Here is an 18012-nt window from a genome sequence, read left to right as displayed (position 1 = left end):
GATGGTACTCATCCCTTCGCACCTGCAACTATTACAACACCAGTACCAGATTCAGAGGAGACCATCCAAACCCCTAACCCAGCTTTCTTAACCTGGAAACAAAAGGATCAACTGCTACTCAGTGGTATCCTCTCTTCCCTGTCATAGAGTGTGCATACTTAGATGATTGGAGTAACGATCTCTCAAGAGGCGTGGTAACGTCTGGAGCGGATATTTGCTTCAAACTCGCAGGCTCGTATGATGCAGCTCCAGCTGCAGTTGGTGAACACCAAGAAGGGAGCCTTAAATATCCTTGATTATCTTACAAAAATGAAGTCTTATGCTGACAGTTTAGCTGTTATTTCTCATCCAATCTCTGATTAACAACTTGTTTTGTATGTTTTAAATGGATTAGGTCCTGAATATGGTTCATTTGTTACTGCTATGACAACACGTCCTGAGCATGTGTTGTTTACTGATTTACAAGGCTATTTACTAAGCCATGAGATTAGTGTAGCATACCAACATGTGACTAAGTTGTCTTCTCCTGTTGTTAACAACACTCAACGACAACCATCCGTTGCACATGCTAAACCTCATAACCGCAACCAGCAACCAATGACTAATCGTAGAGGGTATCAAAATGGTCGTGTACGTGGACGTGGTCGTGGCCGTGGTGGTAGTCACAACTTGGATGGGTATCGTCCTCCAAGCTCACCTTCTCCTGTATATCGGATTTGTAATAGAACTGAACATAGTGATATCCGCTGCTACAATCGCTTCACGGAAGGTTATTTGTCTGATCAATCTGCACCTAATGCTGTTACTCATGTTCCAAACTATGATTGTGCTAATTTATCTTGGTACCCTGATTCGGGTACGACACATCATGTTACTCATGACTTGAGGAACATTCAGAGCCGAGTTGAATATAATGGGAACGATGTTGTGATTGTTGGCAATGGAACAGGTTTGCCAATTACTTATACTGGATTTTCTTCATTTGATACACCGTCTTATTATTTTAACTAAATAATATGTCGCATTTTCCCAACTTAAAGAATAATTTATTATCAGTACAACTGTTTACTCGAGATAATGATGCTTATTTTGAGTTTCATCCAAATGTTTTCTTTATAAAGGAACGTACATCGGGGAAAGTTATACTAGCAGGCAAGAATAAAGATGGCTTGTACCACCTTCCATAACCAATATCATCTAATCATTCTAGGAAGGTGTTTATAGGAATTGGAGAGAAGACGACTCCAGAAGGGTGGCATCATCGGTTGGGGCATCCAGCCTACAAAGTAGTTCAATTAATTTTAAATAAGAATAAGTTACCTGTGAGTAACAATAAGAACCATAAGTTCTGTGAAGCTTGTCAGTTGGGTAAAAGTCATCGACAAACATTACGCATGACTAACACCATCTCTCAAGATCCTCTAGATTTAATTTTTACTGATGTGTGGGGACCTTCACCTACTGTTTCGACTTCTGGTTCAAAGTATTATGTTTTATTTATGGATGATTCTTCAAAGTATTCATGGATTTATGCAATTACGTTCAAGTCAGATGTGTTTGGAATTTTTGAAAAGTTCAAAGCCATGGTTGAAAATATGTTTTCTTGCAAAATCAAGGCAGTGCAGTCTGATTGGGGAGGAGAATTTCAAAAACTGGAACCCTATTTTGCTCGGTTTGGGATTAATCATAGAGTTTCGTGTCCTCATACGCACGAACAAAACGGTGTTGTTGAAAGAAAGTATCGACGTGTTGTGGATACAGGTCTTACACTAATAGCTCATGCCAAAGTTCCTACTCATTTTTGGGATCATGCTTTTGAAGCTGCTGCTTATTTAATAAATAGGCTGCCCACTCCTACACTTCAAAATTCATCACCATTTGAAGTTCTCTTTCGAAAGAGTCCGGATTATCAGTTTCTTAAGATCTTCGGATGTGCCTGCTACCCATACTTACAACCTTACAACACACACAAGATCGATTATAGATGTGTTAGGTGTATTTTCATGGGATACAGTTCACGGCACCATGGATACATGCTATGGACCAACTCAGAGACGCATTTTTATTGCTCGACATGTGGTGTTTGATGAATCTTTATTCCCTTTTGCAGGATTACTAACTTATCTGCCTACACCTATCACAGTTGATCCAGTACAACTTCCCTCCTTAATGGTACCAGTTTCTGCTCCACAAACTTTACCTGATGTAGAAGTTCTGACGGTCGCTGCAACACGATCACTAGCTGTTGCACTACCCTCTCTAGATTTTCCTTCAACTATTATGACACCACACTCACAGACAGATCCGGTACAAAATATTCCCACTGATCCAGTTATATCCGCAAGTACTGCAACACCCAATAACACCAATATCACTCAAGGTATGCACACCCAGTCTAAATCGGGAATATTCAAGAAGAATAGTCGTTATCCATTGGTTCTCACTACCAATGTCCAACAAGATGATTTTATTCCCACTTTTGCTTCCCAATCATTTAAATATCCACATTAGCGGCAGGCTATGATAACGGAGCTTAATGCCTTACTTCAACAGGGCACATGGACTCTAGTACCACGACTTCCTTTTATGAATGTGCTTGGTAATAAGTGGGTTTTCACGATAAAACGTAATGCCGATGGTACCATTGCTCGTTAGAAAGCCAGGCTCGTTGCGAAGTGGTTTAATCAGCAATATGGGATTGATTATACTACTACTTTCAGTGCAGTGGTGAAGTTTACAACTTTATGAACTATTATTGCACTCGCAGTCTCTCGTAAATGGGTTATTAGACAACTCGGATGTTAATAATGTGTTTCTTAATGGAGTTCTCGAAGATGAAGTATATATGAATCAGCTACCAGGATTCATTGATTCCTCCCATTCTATGCATGCGTGTAAGCTAAGAAAATCCATATATGGGCTAAAACAGTCTCCGCGGGCGTGGTATACTCGTCTGACTCAATTTTTACTCAAAATTGGTTTTTGTGGATCTAAAACCGATCCCTCTTTATTCATTTATAATGAGGGAACTGTTGTAGTATATCTACTGGTGTATGTGGACGACTTACTAATTACGATTAATGATCCATCTTTTATTTCTCATGTTATTTTATTGATTAGGGAAGAATTTGCAATTAAAGATCTGGGAGTCTTCAAATATTTTTTTAGGATTTGAGGCTACAACAAATACGGAGGGTCTAGTTTTATCCCAACAGAAATACATTTTGGATCTTCTTACTCGAACAAATATGCAAGATGCTAAGCGTATTTTCTCTCCAATTGCAGCAACCACTCGTTTCACTAGAGACTCTGGGGAACCGTTTTCAGATGTTTTTATGTATCATAGTATGGTGGGTGCTTGATGAGTGCCTAAAATACATCTTTTGAATGTCATTTTCTTATGCTTATCTTAGCTATTTCTCTTGTATTTTTGCATATTACGCTTCGTTTGCATTTTATAGGTGTTTTGGAGTCATGCGACAAGAAACGAGGGAATTGCAGCTCAATTCAACATTTGGCGAGCTTAAGAGTCAACGGACTTGAAGTTAGCAAGCATTGCAAGTCTCAAAAGTATCAAATACAGGAAATACTGAAGCAGTCGCACATTATACTCATGGCAACCATTGAATTTTGAAACTAATTACTAAACGCAGCTAATTCTCTGATAAGGGGCATCTCCTCCTTTATAACCCAAACTGGTCGAGTCAAGTGCAGTCTCATTACACAATTATTTTCTCCTCACTGAGCCGAGAAGATGCCTCTGCACCAAGTTCTTTTGCCGGCAAGATCTCGTCGGGATTCAGAGTTAAGACAAGTATACAAAGGCAAGAAACACACGGAGCAGTACTGAGTTGGTTCGAGTTGAGTTTAAAGCAGGGAACACATGGAAGAATACCTGTTGCTGCCGTCGATTTGTAGCCATGAACGGAGAAGACTAAGATGGGTTTTGAAGGTTTGTCAAGAATCAGGAATTGGGTTTATGCTTAAACTCAAGTCAAGAGGATTTGGGTTCATTTCAGCTGGAGAAATCAGGGAGAAAAGAAGGAGCTACTGCCATTGAGTTTTGTTAGTTAAGTGTGAAGATTTATGAATGTTTTTGAGCCCTGAATGATTATGAATGTCGGGTTTGTGATTGAATGTCGAAGCTTTGCAGGGAAGGAGATAGAATTGGTCTTAGAAACCAACAGAGAGTGGATCTGTGGATCAACAAGAAACTGCACACGAAATGCTTGTGTAAAGGCCTGAATGAGTATCTCCTTCACAACTGAAATTTCAGCTGCAAGCAGCTTACTTTATCCAAGATTTCCATGGGTTCTGGTGGGTATTTGATAACGAACATGAGAAGATTTTCAAGTTGAAGCAGTGAAGACACCAACCTTGATCTTGTGCTGCTGTAGCTGGCCCTGATGGGTTCTTTCCAAGGGTTAAGAGTAGTTCTAGAAGTTGAGAGCAACACGGCAGAATGGGTACCAATTTGTCTTAGTGTGGGCAGTGTTTCTTTGCCGAGAAAACATGTTATTGAGCTTGTTAGTGTCGTTGAAATATTTGGCTGGTTATCAAGGGTCGAGAGAGCAATTCGCAGCCAACAAAGAGACAGAGAAGTTAAAGTTGTGGAGAGAGTTTACGAGCCAACAAAACAGGGAAGAAACTGAAGTTGCTGAGCATTGTTGTTGCTGCTCATTGTGGCTCAAGACAGTAGCGTTGGGTCAAGGCAAGTTTGCTGCCATAAAAACATGCAAGCAAAAGCCGTTGGTTTCGAGTATTGAATGGTCGAGATTTGAGTTGTGTTTTGGAGTTTGTATTGAATTAGGAGATGCAGATACGGGTGTTTGCTTGGCCGACAAAACAGGATCAGGAAAGTTGTGTTTAAAATGGAACTTAAAGCTATAGCAGGATCTCATACCCCTCTTTCACGACTGCATCCACCTCCAACAGAGAGGAGCTTTGCTCCTCTCCATCTGCATTCATCATCACCCATCCTACCATCATCCATCCACTACATACCATTCCAATACCGCCTGCTTGCAACCCTAGAGCTCGTTGAACAACCTCCATTCCAGCATCATCTCCACTGCATTCATCTCCATTGCCACCTGCATATCCATCTCTACCAGCACTTCATAGACCACCAGTTCGCAGTCTCACACCACCTGCATATCTGCATCCACCAGCACTCCTCTTCATTCCATTCACACCACTTGCATCTCCCACCTGCAGCAGCGACTCCTACTCAAGCTACAACATTAGGACATATTCAACATTACCAGCTGAGAGGAGTTACCTGTGCAGTCCACACCATCTCCAGCATACAGGCAACAGGAGCACAGACAATACAGCCCAAGGCAGCAGCAGTTCGTATACGCCATCACCACTCCGTTATCACCAGGCCTTACCTTCGGCAACACCATCAGTCCATACCCACACTCCACCTGCTGTTGTTTGGTTTTGTATTTCTGTTTCATATATTTTTCTCTTGTTTCACCATGAACTCCAGTAGCTAAGCATCTTGATTAGGGACGATTTCAACGTCCAAACATGTTTCATAATTGATATTTAAAAAGCTTGTTTTCTTGCAATTGTCTTATTATTGTTCATTCTCTACGATACAAATAATGTTTATGTGTTGTTTCTCAATCGTTTAAGTTACAAATTGAATGGTTGTTTGATAATTCTATTGCAAATTCGAGACTTCTTCGACCCGTAATTGTCTAGATGTTCCGAGTAAAAGTGGTAACATATGGGTATTGACGATGGGATTTTGTTAAGTATTCATATGCAGAGATTGACACTAGTAGATGAGTCGAGCTTATGTATTTGTCACTAGGAATAGCTTATCTTACGGAACTTAATGCATTTGTTTAAGTCACGCCTAGAGAGCACACTTCTAAGAAACTTGGCAAGTAGAATCCGGTAGTCGAGTGCTTCTGTTTCCGGTGAATTTAGGAGATATTGCGGGATATTTGAGCGTACTAAATATTCTAGTGTTATTAGTAATGGGTACTTTGCAGAAACACAGCTATATTGATTAGATTCATGTTTTATGACCGAGAAAGAGTCCTTGATCATATTCATCCTCATCGTTTGCATTGCACTAATATTCAAAAATTGAATCGACAACTTTAGCTCAACTCTCCCTTAGGAACGAACCTGCTTGTCATTGTGCTACTAGTTAGTGTAAGATAAGTAAGGAATTTATTTTTGCGAGTTCGACACCTCGTCAGTGCTCTTCAATACCTAACACTCACACGTCCAGATATAGCGTTTGTTGTTAATAAGGCATGTCAGTTTATGCATAGCCCGACGACGGAACATTGGGCCCTAGTCAAGAGGATACTTCGCTATCTTAAACATACACTGAATTATGGTTTACAATTTTATCATAGTTCTCCACTTATGCTCTCAATTTTCACCGATGCCGATTGGGGAGGTTCTTTATATGATCGGAAGTCGACTGGAGGTTACGCTATTTACTACGGGAATAACCTTATTTCTTGGAATTCTAAGAAACAACCAACTGTTTCTCGATCGAGTACAGAGTCCGAGTATCGCGCCATTGCAAGTGCATCAGCTGAAGTAGTTTGGATTCGTTCATTGTTTCGAGAACTTAATATTCCTTTGGTTTCTCCTCTCACACTATGGTGCGACAACATACGCGCTACCTACTTGACGGCCAATCCGGTGTTTCATACTCGCAGTCGTCATGTTGATATTGATTTCCACTTTGTTAGAGACATGGTTGCTAAGAAAGAGCTCATTATGAGAATCATCTCGTCTCAAGATCAAATTGCAGACATACTTACGAAGGGTCTTTCTACTCCTCGATTTACACTATTGCGATCCAACCTCAATCTTGTTGGCACAGACATTCGCTTGAGGGGGCGTGTCAAGGATACGATGTCGACATCAACAACTGTCAAGGATATTGTGTCGTCATCATGTACAACTGCAAGTATCCGACCACATAAGGAAATATAGTTCAGGACAGGAAACAATATTACACGATCATTATTGATTGTATATTTTGTATTTATGTGATTGTATATTCGTTCTATTCCTGTAACCTGTGTAATATAAATAGAGAAGTTGTTTTCTCTCCCAAGTATCCAAGGGAGAACAATCATACATGTTTCTTTACCTTGTTAATGGTCACTGCCAATAGTATCAATATGGTGCACAGGGGAAGTCTCACGCATAATGATTTACCAATGGCCAGGCTGTCTATTGTTCCAAGTGTACATATTACCAATACAACCTAAGTCAGAGATGTCTGCATTATCTAAAATGGTTTGAATCTCAGGAAATTCAGTAGTAGTCGGAATAGTGAAAGTGGATCTTTCATGAGCATGCATAGTGATATTTAAGTCACCTATGATAACCCATGGAAGATTAGCTCTGGAGCCAATTTCACTAATATATTTCCTATGGTAAAAAACAATCTAGTAGGGAAATATAAAAAAAGATATGAAAAACAATCTTAGGTTGGTTTTTATGCAACTAAGCTGCCAGTTATGGTGCTAATCCTGGATTGGGGCTAAACGGCAAACAAAATGGGCAAAGCGACAAATTTGTCATTTTTCCCATTGAGGTGGAATCTTCATCTAGTGGTAGAGTCTCTATATCTTAGTAGAGACTACACGCTCTATCAAGTTTGTATCGTCAAAAACATAGTCTTAGTCGCTCGGTTAAAAATCGATCACTCGGTTTTTTATCATCCAATAATTGTACGTCAATTTTCTATAAATATTCAATTTTCAAATCATACCTTTTCAGCATTTCACCATCTCTCACTCACATTTCTTATAATCTAAAACAAAATTCATCATTTTCACTTACATTTTATATACATTTCACCACTTATTAGTTTTTTGTAATATGGCTTCGCATCCCAACTTCGGTCTCGGGGTGTAACATTTATCGTAATCGAAAATGAACGCATTTGCATGATTTATTTTTTTTCTGCGCAGGTGCTATCAATGTTGCACGACAACAAGGAACCATTTATGGGATAACGTAATTCAATTTTTTTTTGGAGAAATAGTGAACCTCATAAATTGTGATGCACAAAATTTGGCAGCTCATTTTGTGTGATTAACAGAGATGTACTAGAACGAGAGTATGCTAGTCTTGACATTATCGATGCACAATGAAAGTATGTAAACCAAATTACCTGGGGAATGACGAAGAGTGAACGGAAAATCTTTTTATTTCTGAAGTTTGTGCATCCTTATGGTGTTGCACAAATACGATTTCCACTCATTGCTTCTTCACCAGATGCAGCTCAATGAAGGCATATATTAAGGTGTTTTAGTTTTAAATATGAAATGATGAGGGTACCGAGCATACCACAATATTTTCGTATCAACCTACTACAAACACACCTTGTGTAGTCTTACATAAACAATAACTTCCATATGATTACTTCGACAAGATGTAATTTGGTATATAACTTAAGGGGATTTTGCGTTTCCCCCTGATTAATGATAGCTAATTTGCATTAACCCCCTAGAGATTCATAATAGGAAAAATCCCCTTTAACTTGGATGTGCCGTAACCGAGCAGTTTAGTACAGCACATGCAGTTCACATGCGTGTCAGAAAAAAAAATCTGAAAATTAAAACCCAAAATTACCCTTTAGAAAATCAACGGTTTATACTAGATCTGGGCTTAGATTTGTTACACGTACCCTAATCTCACCTAACTGATTGGATAAGAGGCGAGAGAGAAACCATTATCTTCCATTTCACAAAGAGACAAAGAGAGAAACCATTCGAGAGACAGAGAGAGAAACCCTTTTCTCTTCGATTCCACTCTTCTTTCTACAAATCTTAATCAGAGAAAGAGATAGAGAAGAAGATCAAGGAAATAAAAGTGGGTTTTGAAGAAGGATTTGGACATGCAATTCCCTAAAAAGTTGTAATTTTTTCTTTCGATTCTCGATTTTGTGTTAGGGTTTAGTCGATTTTGTGTTAGGGTTTGTTTGATTTTGGGTTTTTTGTTCTTTGCGTTGATAATAATGGCTATGATTATGATATATCTCAGTTTGATTATAAAAAATGTAAGTTTTTTTCTTCCGATTATATTTTAGGGTTTTATCGATTTTGGTTAGGGTTTATTTGATTTTGTGTTTTTTGTTACTTGGATAGTTAATAATGGTTATGATCATGATAGATTCGAAGTTATTTTCAATTGTTGTTGTTACTCTGTTTTCTAAAAATTAGGGTTTCAATTTTTTCTTTTTACTGTTGATTTTGTGCTTCTATTATGATTAATATACTTTCAATTGATGTTTAGTTAGTGATTGGAAATATAAAGTCATTCTTTTTGATGTTATTGTTTTGATAATGAAACTGAAAATTTTCATTATGTGTTTGTGTATGTTTGTAATGATAGTAAGGATTATGTTGAGAAAGATCTGGTGATTCATTATGGTGGACGTTGGCCACCTGACCAACCAATTGGGGGTTTGCACTTCTTCGACTATATGAATGGCCGTGAATTTCGTCATAAGAATTTTGATGGTGACTGTTTGAGTATGATAGATCTTATTGCTGGTATGGGAGACGGGTTGAATGGTCTGGGAGGGGTGATTACTTTTCAATATTTGGATGGTGGTTTTTTATTGGACATAAATGATGAACCAGACTTGCTGAGGTTTTGGACTAATTTAGATCAAGAAGAAGGCATTCCTGAAGTACATTTGTTTGTGATTCATGCTGATCCTATTAGTCAATATGTGGGGGTAGGTGTTCAGCCATATGTTCCGCGAGTGGTGTCTGAAGTTGATGTTGTTGGTCCCTCAACACAGTCTCAGAGGGAAGGACCAGTAATTGTTGATATTGATGACTATGATGATGTGGTATTCCCTGAGCAACCACATGAGCAGATGAGTCAGCAGCCACATGAGCAGACACGTCAGCATCCACATGAGAAGATGAGTCAGCATCCACCAGATACACCTGGAAGGAACTTCTTTGGTTCAAAGAAAGTGGCTTCTAAGAAACATACACCACAGAAAAGACCTATTGTGGATGATAACAGTAGAGTTGAACCTGCAAGTAAGAAAAAGACATCAGATGGTGATGAGTTGGATGAATTAAATGATGAAGGGTTTGATGAAGAAGAGTTGGATGTACTTCCCGAGTGCACTAATCTGGATTATCATGATATTGATGATTTACCAGTTGAATATGATTACCACAGTAGTCAGTCACTTAGTTCAGACAGTGAACCTGATGAAGAATCTGATTGTGAAACTGACTTAGATGAAGAAGAAGAGACAGCTGAGCCATATAGATATGGAAAATATAGGAAGGTTGCAGACAAGTATGATGATATGTATGCAGATAAAGAAAGTGAAGACCATATGCCATGGACATGTGAGATAGATGAATTTGCAATTGGTATGAATTGGCCAACTATGAAAGAGTACAAGGCATTTGTGACAAGGTTTTGTATAGCCAATACCATGGAAATTATAAAGACAAAGGATGACAAGGACAGATTAAGGTGCAGGTGCAAAGACCCCAAATGTTCATTCAAACTTAATGGGAATCTGTAAGTTAACTTATACATATGTTATTGTATTATTTCATACATGCATAGTAATGGGAATCTGTAAGTTAACTTATACATGTGTTGTTAATGTGTGCAGCCAAAAAGATGGAAGCGCAATCAAGGTCACTAAGTATGTGCATAAACACACTTGTGTAAACAGGGATATGTCTAAGAAGAATAAATTGGCCAATTCAACTTGGATTGCTTCAGTAATAGAACAAGATGTAAGAAGTGATGGTTATAATTTGAAGCCAAGGAAGATAAAGGAAAAGATTATGGAGTTGCATGGAGTGCATGTGAAGTACTGGGTGTGTTGGAAGGATCTTGGCAAGGAACTAAACAATGTGTATGGTTCATATGAAGATGGTTATAAGTTCTCACCTGAAGTGTGCAGGCAGATTGTGTCCAAGAATCCAAATAGTATTGGAGAGGTTACTGTTGATGCTGATAATGACTTTAAAACCTGTTGCCTTGCATTTGATTCATACCTGACAGGCTTCAAAGATGGATGCATACCTTTTGTTGGTTTTGATGGGTGCCATCTTAGAGGAAAGTGTTTCTCTCAGCAGTTGCAGTAGGAATACATTTAAGGGTTGATCTGAATAGGTAATATTCTACCATTATGATTTCCTTTGTCTTTTTTATTTGTTTCATTTGTCAAAAGTAACCTTATGACATACATTTCATTTTTGCAGTATGGTTGATGACTTGCACAAGGTTTCCAGTTACAAAAAAGCTTATGTTGGTAAGGTTAAGGCATGTGCAAGTGAAGAGAATTGGCTTGAGGTAATATTCTACCATCTCTTTACTATTTTCAGTATGTGGAAAATGCTTTTGTTCTAATATATTTTTCTACGCAGCATGAAATGAGGCCCAACAAACCTAAATACAAGAGAAAGGTTGGTAGACCACAACTGAATAGGATTAGGTCTGACGTTGAAGGAAGACCAAACCCTGAAAAAGGCAAGAGAAGCTGTAGTGGTTGTGGTTCAAGTGCCCACAATGTCATAAGATGCCCTACAAAGAATGTACTATCTACAAGTGTTAGTGGAAGGGGCAGGGGCGGAGGTAGGGGCCAAGGAAGAGGCAGAAGCAATACTGAACCTGCTCAACAAAATGGAGTAGGATCTTCACAAGGAATGGGAAGAGGCACGCCACCTGCTCAACCAAATGGAAGAGGTGCAACTAGAGGCAGAGGTGCAGCTACACCAAGACATGTCCCTCCTCCTTATACATGTATTGGTGGAGCTGGAAGAGCAGTAACAACAACAAATTTCCACAGCCATAATGGATTTAGAGCCGATGGAATGAGAGCAGCTTTTAGACCCCCATCCCAGACCTTCAAACCAGCTTGGAGGCGTTAAGTGCATATACATGTTTGTGTGTGTGCTCTCTTTTTTATGTGCATGCAGGTAATATTTTGTACAAAGATTATACTCTAATCTAGCTTAGCATTATGCAGGGCAGTTGCCATTTTTTGTACAGAGATGTTACTCTGTGAAGCCTATGTGTAGGGAAAACTATTTTAATACTCTGTTATGTGTTATGGCCATATATGGTCTTTGTTAGGCTCAGTTAGACACTTTACTTTCTTGTTTGGACATGACGCTACTTTAGTTCCAGAAATCTGTTTATTACATTTCAGTTTTACTTGTTACATAGAATCTGTTTTCTTCTGTCCAATGTCTAACTTGACTGAGCTTTGGAACTGATCACACAATTCACCAATACTTGTATTTGCGCTAATCTGTTTTTGTTTCATGTTTCCTTCGGGAACATCTTTATCCCAATGTGAGAGACTATGACACTTTGAACACCCCTTTGCTTGATGTTGTCTAGGTGGTGGAAACCTCACTGCTTCATCCAGCCATTGAAATTCACCACAGATGAAGTTTTGACACCTCGAAAATCTTCTTTGTGGATTAGCTTGAGTATTTCCTTCCCAAACTCTTCTAATCACATCACATTTTCTACATTTTGAGTATATAAATGGGCAATCTATTGCTGAATGTGTTGATTGAAAACATATTTGACAGGTGGTTTCATTGGAAGCTTTATCTTTTACCTGAAAAATCACAGTTTAAATTTGTAATACACCCTCACTGTAAATACTGTAATTTGCATTACCCCCTTTAATGGTGCATATGCAGGAACTTACCTCACTGTCGAGACTTGAAGATCCACCTCCCATACTCGATCACTAATGTCTACTAGTGTTCTTCCTTCCTTATGAAATCAGCTAACTAAATGATGTGGAGGTTTGGTGAAATCGGAGAATGGATTTCAACTGAGTTAAATAGAGGTTTGATCAGAGATAACAGGGAAGGAGATGTCCGTTGAACGGTCAATTTTTTGGGGGGCTAAGTGAAAAAGTGGGGGTCTAACAACACCACCCAATATTTCGCTTAGCAATCTGTATCGACTAACTCCGAAATACTTTGCTAGAGAATCAACTAGACAGTCAGACTCAATCTAGATAAAAGTATCTCAAGGAGTTAATATCTCTCTCTTGATTTGATTTTTACTCAAGCTAAAAACAATAGCGAGTCTTTATCAAATACAAAGAATAACTTGGACGGTACCAAAGACCAATGTCCAAGGATCAATCAATATCAATCAACAACCAAAGGTTGGATTTCCAATTGATGATCACGAACGCACAACCTGTATTATTTCAATTATATAAAATATAATGCGGAAAAGAAATAACATAGACACACCAGAAATTTTGTTAACGAGGAAACCGCAAATGCAGAAAAACCCCGGTACCTAGTCCAGATTGAATACACACTGTATTAAGCCGCTACAGACACTAGCCTACTCCAAGCTAACTTCAGACTGGACTATAGTTGAACCCCAATCAGTCTCCCACCGATTCAAGGTACAGTTGTACTCCTAAGCCTCTGATCCCAGCAGGATACTATGCACTTGATTCCCTTAGCTGATCTCACCCACAACCAAAAGTTGTTGCAACCCAAAATCACAGACTTGATAATAAACAGATCTGTCTCACACAGAAAAGTCTATCAAAGGATAAATTTGTCTCCCACAGATAAAACCTAGGTTTTGTTCCGTCTTAAGATATAAAATCAAGGTGAACATGAACCAATTGATAATCCGGTCTTATATTTCCGAAGAACAGCCTAGATTAATCAATCACCTCTCTACAATACTTCATGACTACACAGGCAGTTTGTCGAGGAATCACAAACAGTGAGACGAAGATGTTTGTGACTTCTTTATCTTGCCTATCGGAGAACTCTCACGATCTCAAGCCAATCAATCGATTGTACTCGTACGATAGAAGATGCAAGATCAGATCACACAACTACGATAAAAGTAGTATCGGTCTGGCTTCACAATCCCAATGAAGTCTTTAAGTCGTTAACCTGATTTTAAAGAAGAAAATCAAAGTTTAATGGAGATCGACTCTAGCGGGCGCACTAGTAGAGCACACACGTGTGGGGATTAGTTTTGCACAATGCTAGATGTCTCCTTTATATAGCCTTCAAATCAGGGTTTTGCCTTAGTTACAAAGCAATCCATATTCACCTTTAGATGAAAATCTGATTTAGATTCAAGCTAATATTTCTCAACCGTTAGATCGAAAACTTAGCTTGTCACACACACTTGAGTAGACATTTACTGGGTTTGTGAAAACCATGCCCAAACGTGTACGTGTATGTTGGTTCAACATAGTAACCCAAAAGGTTAACCATATGAGCATTTCATATTAACCTTGTTATTCTTCACCATAACTAGTTCAATTGACTCAAATGAACTAGTTAAAGAGTTTTTCAATTGCTATGAGATCTTATGTAACTACACAAGACACAATTGAAACAAAGATGATTCGATTCGATTGAATCGGCTCATGAACATTATAGCCACGGTTTGCATAAAGCATTCCTTAGTAATTTAATATTTCATGTTCGGAGCACATCTTTAGATCATAACCTCTTAAGTTCACAAACAAGTTCGCAGACTTAAGTTAATCGGTTGAGTTTTCCAAACTTAGCAGAAATTCTCGGAAAGAGAACTTCCGTCAATTCGCGGACTGGGTTCGCGGACTGAGTTCGGGGACTTAGCACACAAACGAGTTTTAGAAAATCCAGCAGAAATTCTCGGTCGAGAACTTCCGACAGTTCGCGGACTGAGTCTGCGGACTAGGTTCACGGACTTGGCAAGCCAATTCCACAATCCTCCCGATTTCTCTTGATCAACAAAGTTCGAAAACTTCGGTTCAAGGAATACATGGTTATGTAATCTAAACTCTCATTTCAATCATTGAGACATTCTCCGAGGACGTTATGTAGCCGTATTCACAGACCGATTCACATCAGAGCAATTCTCAAAGTGATTGAAACTTTTCATGACTTTCGTCACTATGTGAACATAAACTTGATCAAAGCGAAACGCTTTACCAACTCACGATTTCGAGATAAAAGATAAGCAATGAATGCTCAGCTCGAAATGTCAAATGTGCATGATCTAGTCTACATAGCATACGAATTTTGTCTCATAAGAAGTAGGAGATAGAATAGATAGACTTTTGAGTGATAGATACGTTCAAGTCTCCACATACCTCTTTGTTGATGAAGTTACACGGTTCCTTGTATAGATCTTCGTCGTTGTATGATGAATCGCCATGAAGTCCTTGAGCTCAACTACACTTTTCTATCTTAGTCCGAGACTTAGCTATGTAGGCTAGAAATCAAGACTCATTGTTTTGATCACTAACATTGACAAACATGCTTGAGATAGCAACGCATGCGAGGTTGACCGAGCTATGCTCTGACAATCTCCCCCTTTGTCAATTTTAGTGACAAAACTTTTAATACATATGGAATACAAAAAAGATAAACTTTAGTGGCTCCTATTCCATAGTCTAATCTTCAACATTCCCTGAGATATTCGTCCTTCCAAGTACTCCAATGATCCCAAAGGTTGTAAGTTTAGCATCACCGCTGTTGAAGATCCGTAGCTATAACAATGAGAGAAATCGAGATTCTCAATCATTATTATACAATGTCATAGTATTATTATGTAATATTAAATTCCAATTGTATCACGACTTTAACAATAATACTACAGTGATATGTATCACTCCCCCTTAGTTAATACTCCATATCGATCATGGAAACCACTCCCCCTTACATAATGATCCGAAAACCATATGTATTTGTAGTGTGAACTACATTATTTCTCCCCCTTTTTGTCAATAAAATTGGCAAGGGTACAAGAACGGGATCATAATGAAATTTCCACAAGAGACATTTCATAGACTAAAAGAAAAATACATACCAACTTAATTTAGATGCAATCATAAAGCCGAAGCTAAATGCATTCATTAAGGAGTTTTAAGATACAAGATAACCCCTATAAAATTCCACAGCCGCACACCCCGCAAGATATTACCATTAAGCACAAGTTCAAAAGAACTCTCCCCCATTAGATGTCATTCCCGAAAGAACAACAAGAACGACCTTAATTTCGAAAGGAAAGAAGGATTTTTTAATTGGACACCAAAAACCATAGGAATGATTTTCTATATCCAAAGCTCAACCAAATTAATCACAAGTAAACCCATGATTAATTCAATTGAAAACGTAACTAAATCAAACCACAAAAGTGATCAATTTAATTGAAAGTGCTCAACATAAGTAAACTTACGGAGCTACGACTAAGGTAATCATACAGAGATGACTAACTTAATCGTTTACATACTCAACATAAGGAAAACCTTAAGGAATGTACGACTACATTAACCAATAGAACATGATTAGTATAGCCGTTCATATACTCAACACAAGAATTTGTGGAATACATGAAAACTCAACTAGATTAATTACAAGAGAACCTATAATTAATCTAACTGGAATACAAACAACCAAACTAATCACCGAAGTAATCAATTTAATTATTTTGGGCTCAACATAAGAGAACTTATGGAACCCCGACTAAGTTCATCATAGAATATGACAACCTTAACCGTACATGTACTCGACATAAGAAAGAAAACTTATGGAGTACAAACTAAATAACCAAACTGGTTGATTAATTTAGTCCTAATGCTCGACATATAACATCTTATGGAACAACTAACAAGCCAATAAGAATAATCAACTTAGTTGTATCGTGCTCGACATAAGACACTCAATGGATCCTTCACGGTAAAACATAATAAAATGGATCAATGAAGATCAATACCGTGGATAACATACAAGAATCTATTCTATTTTCCATCATAACGATATAATAGACTTTATCCTTGTCAAACAAAAGATATCATCCTATTTTCCATCAAATACATGATTGCATAGGCATAAACTTTTGTATTTGTCAAAAGTACATTAGTCCTTTCATCAATACGAATACCAATTTATGAACGACTTTACTTTTGACAACATATGGAACCTTCAAGTTCACGAACGCAAACAATACATATCCCATAAAAATATTGCAATACTTCAAAATCAAACAGATTAATACTGCAATAACAATATTTGACCTTAGAAGGTAGAATCAATCTTTTTCGCACGGATTTATGCCAAGAGTGGTTACCAAAAGCGTATAAAAAAAATTCCTTAACAAAGAAGAACATACAAAGTCATTGACGACTATGCACCATAGTTCACATGAGATGATTGTGAACACTCAAGAATATATAGCAATGTGAACTACTACCCATTCTCGAACTTCCTTCTTTGTGATTCACCAACATCATTCTTGTAACAGCCACAAAATAGCTTAGAATAGTATTTCTTCAAGAATCCCAGTGCCCAAGTCCAAGAAAATAGAACAAGTGCAACGAAACGGAGAAAACACTAAAAAACAAGAGACAGGACAAAGACCAATATTAACTCATCCAAATTCAACAATTCTCATCTCCATTTTGAAGGGAATTCAATAAGGAATATAATACTAAAAGAATGAGGTAAATCCGAGTTCGGACGAAGAAGTTACGGCCAAAACAAGTTTACTGAATATCGACGTCAAGTATGTATACGGATTTGCGAACTTAAACCCCTGGATTTTGATTTTGAATGTTGTTATGCATACTTGGTATGTGTACCATGTAATCCAAACATACCGAACTATTATTTTCAAACCTAAACATTTAAGAACCTTAAACACAGATCAAGTTAGGTAGAAATGAACGATAAACAAGATTATTATAAGTATTCTAAGAAAATAAAAGTACAAATCTTGCTCAAGTTTATAGACATACCTTTTTTAGATGAATCCAATCGATTTCTACCGCCTTACCGAACATAATCTGTATGCCCCAATTCTTGTGCTTCCCTCACCGTATACAAAGCAGGGCATTCCTTGGTGAGGATGCACTTCCAACACAATCAAGTTGCGTTGGGGTGAACAAAGTCTTGCTCACACAAGTGACCTTTGGATTATCATGAAAGAGATCACTTTTAGAACCTTTCACATCCAATTCCATTT

Source organism: Papaver somniferum, chromosome 9 (assembly GCF_003573695.1).
Source record: "Papaver somniferum cultivar HN1 chromosome 9, ASM357369v1, whole genome shotgun sequence".
NCBI classification, from domain to species: domain Eukaryota; kingdom Viridiplantae; phylum Streptophyta; class Magnoliopsida; order Ranunculales; family Papaveraceae; genus Papaver; species Papaver somniferum.
This window is presented reverse-complemented; position numbering follows the sequence as displayed.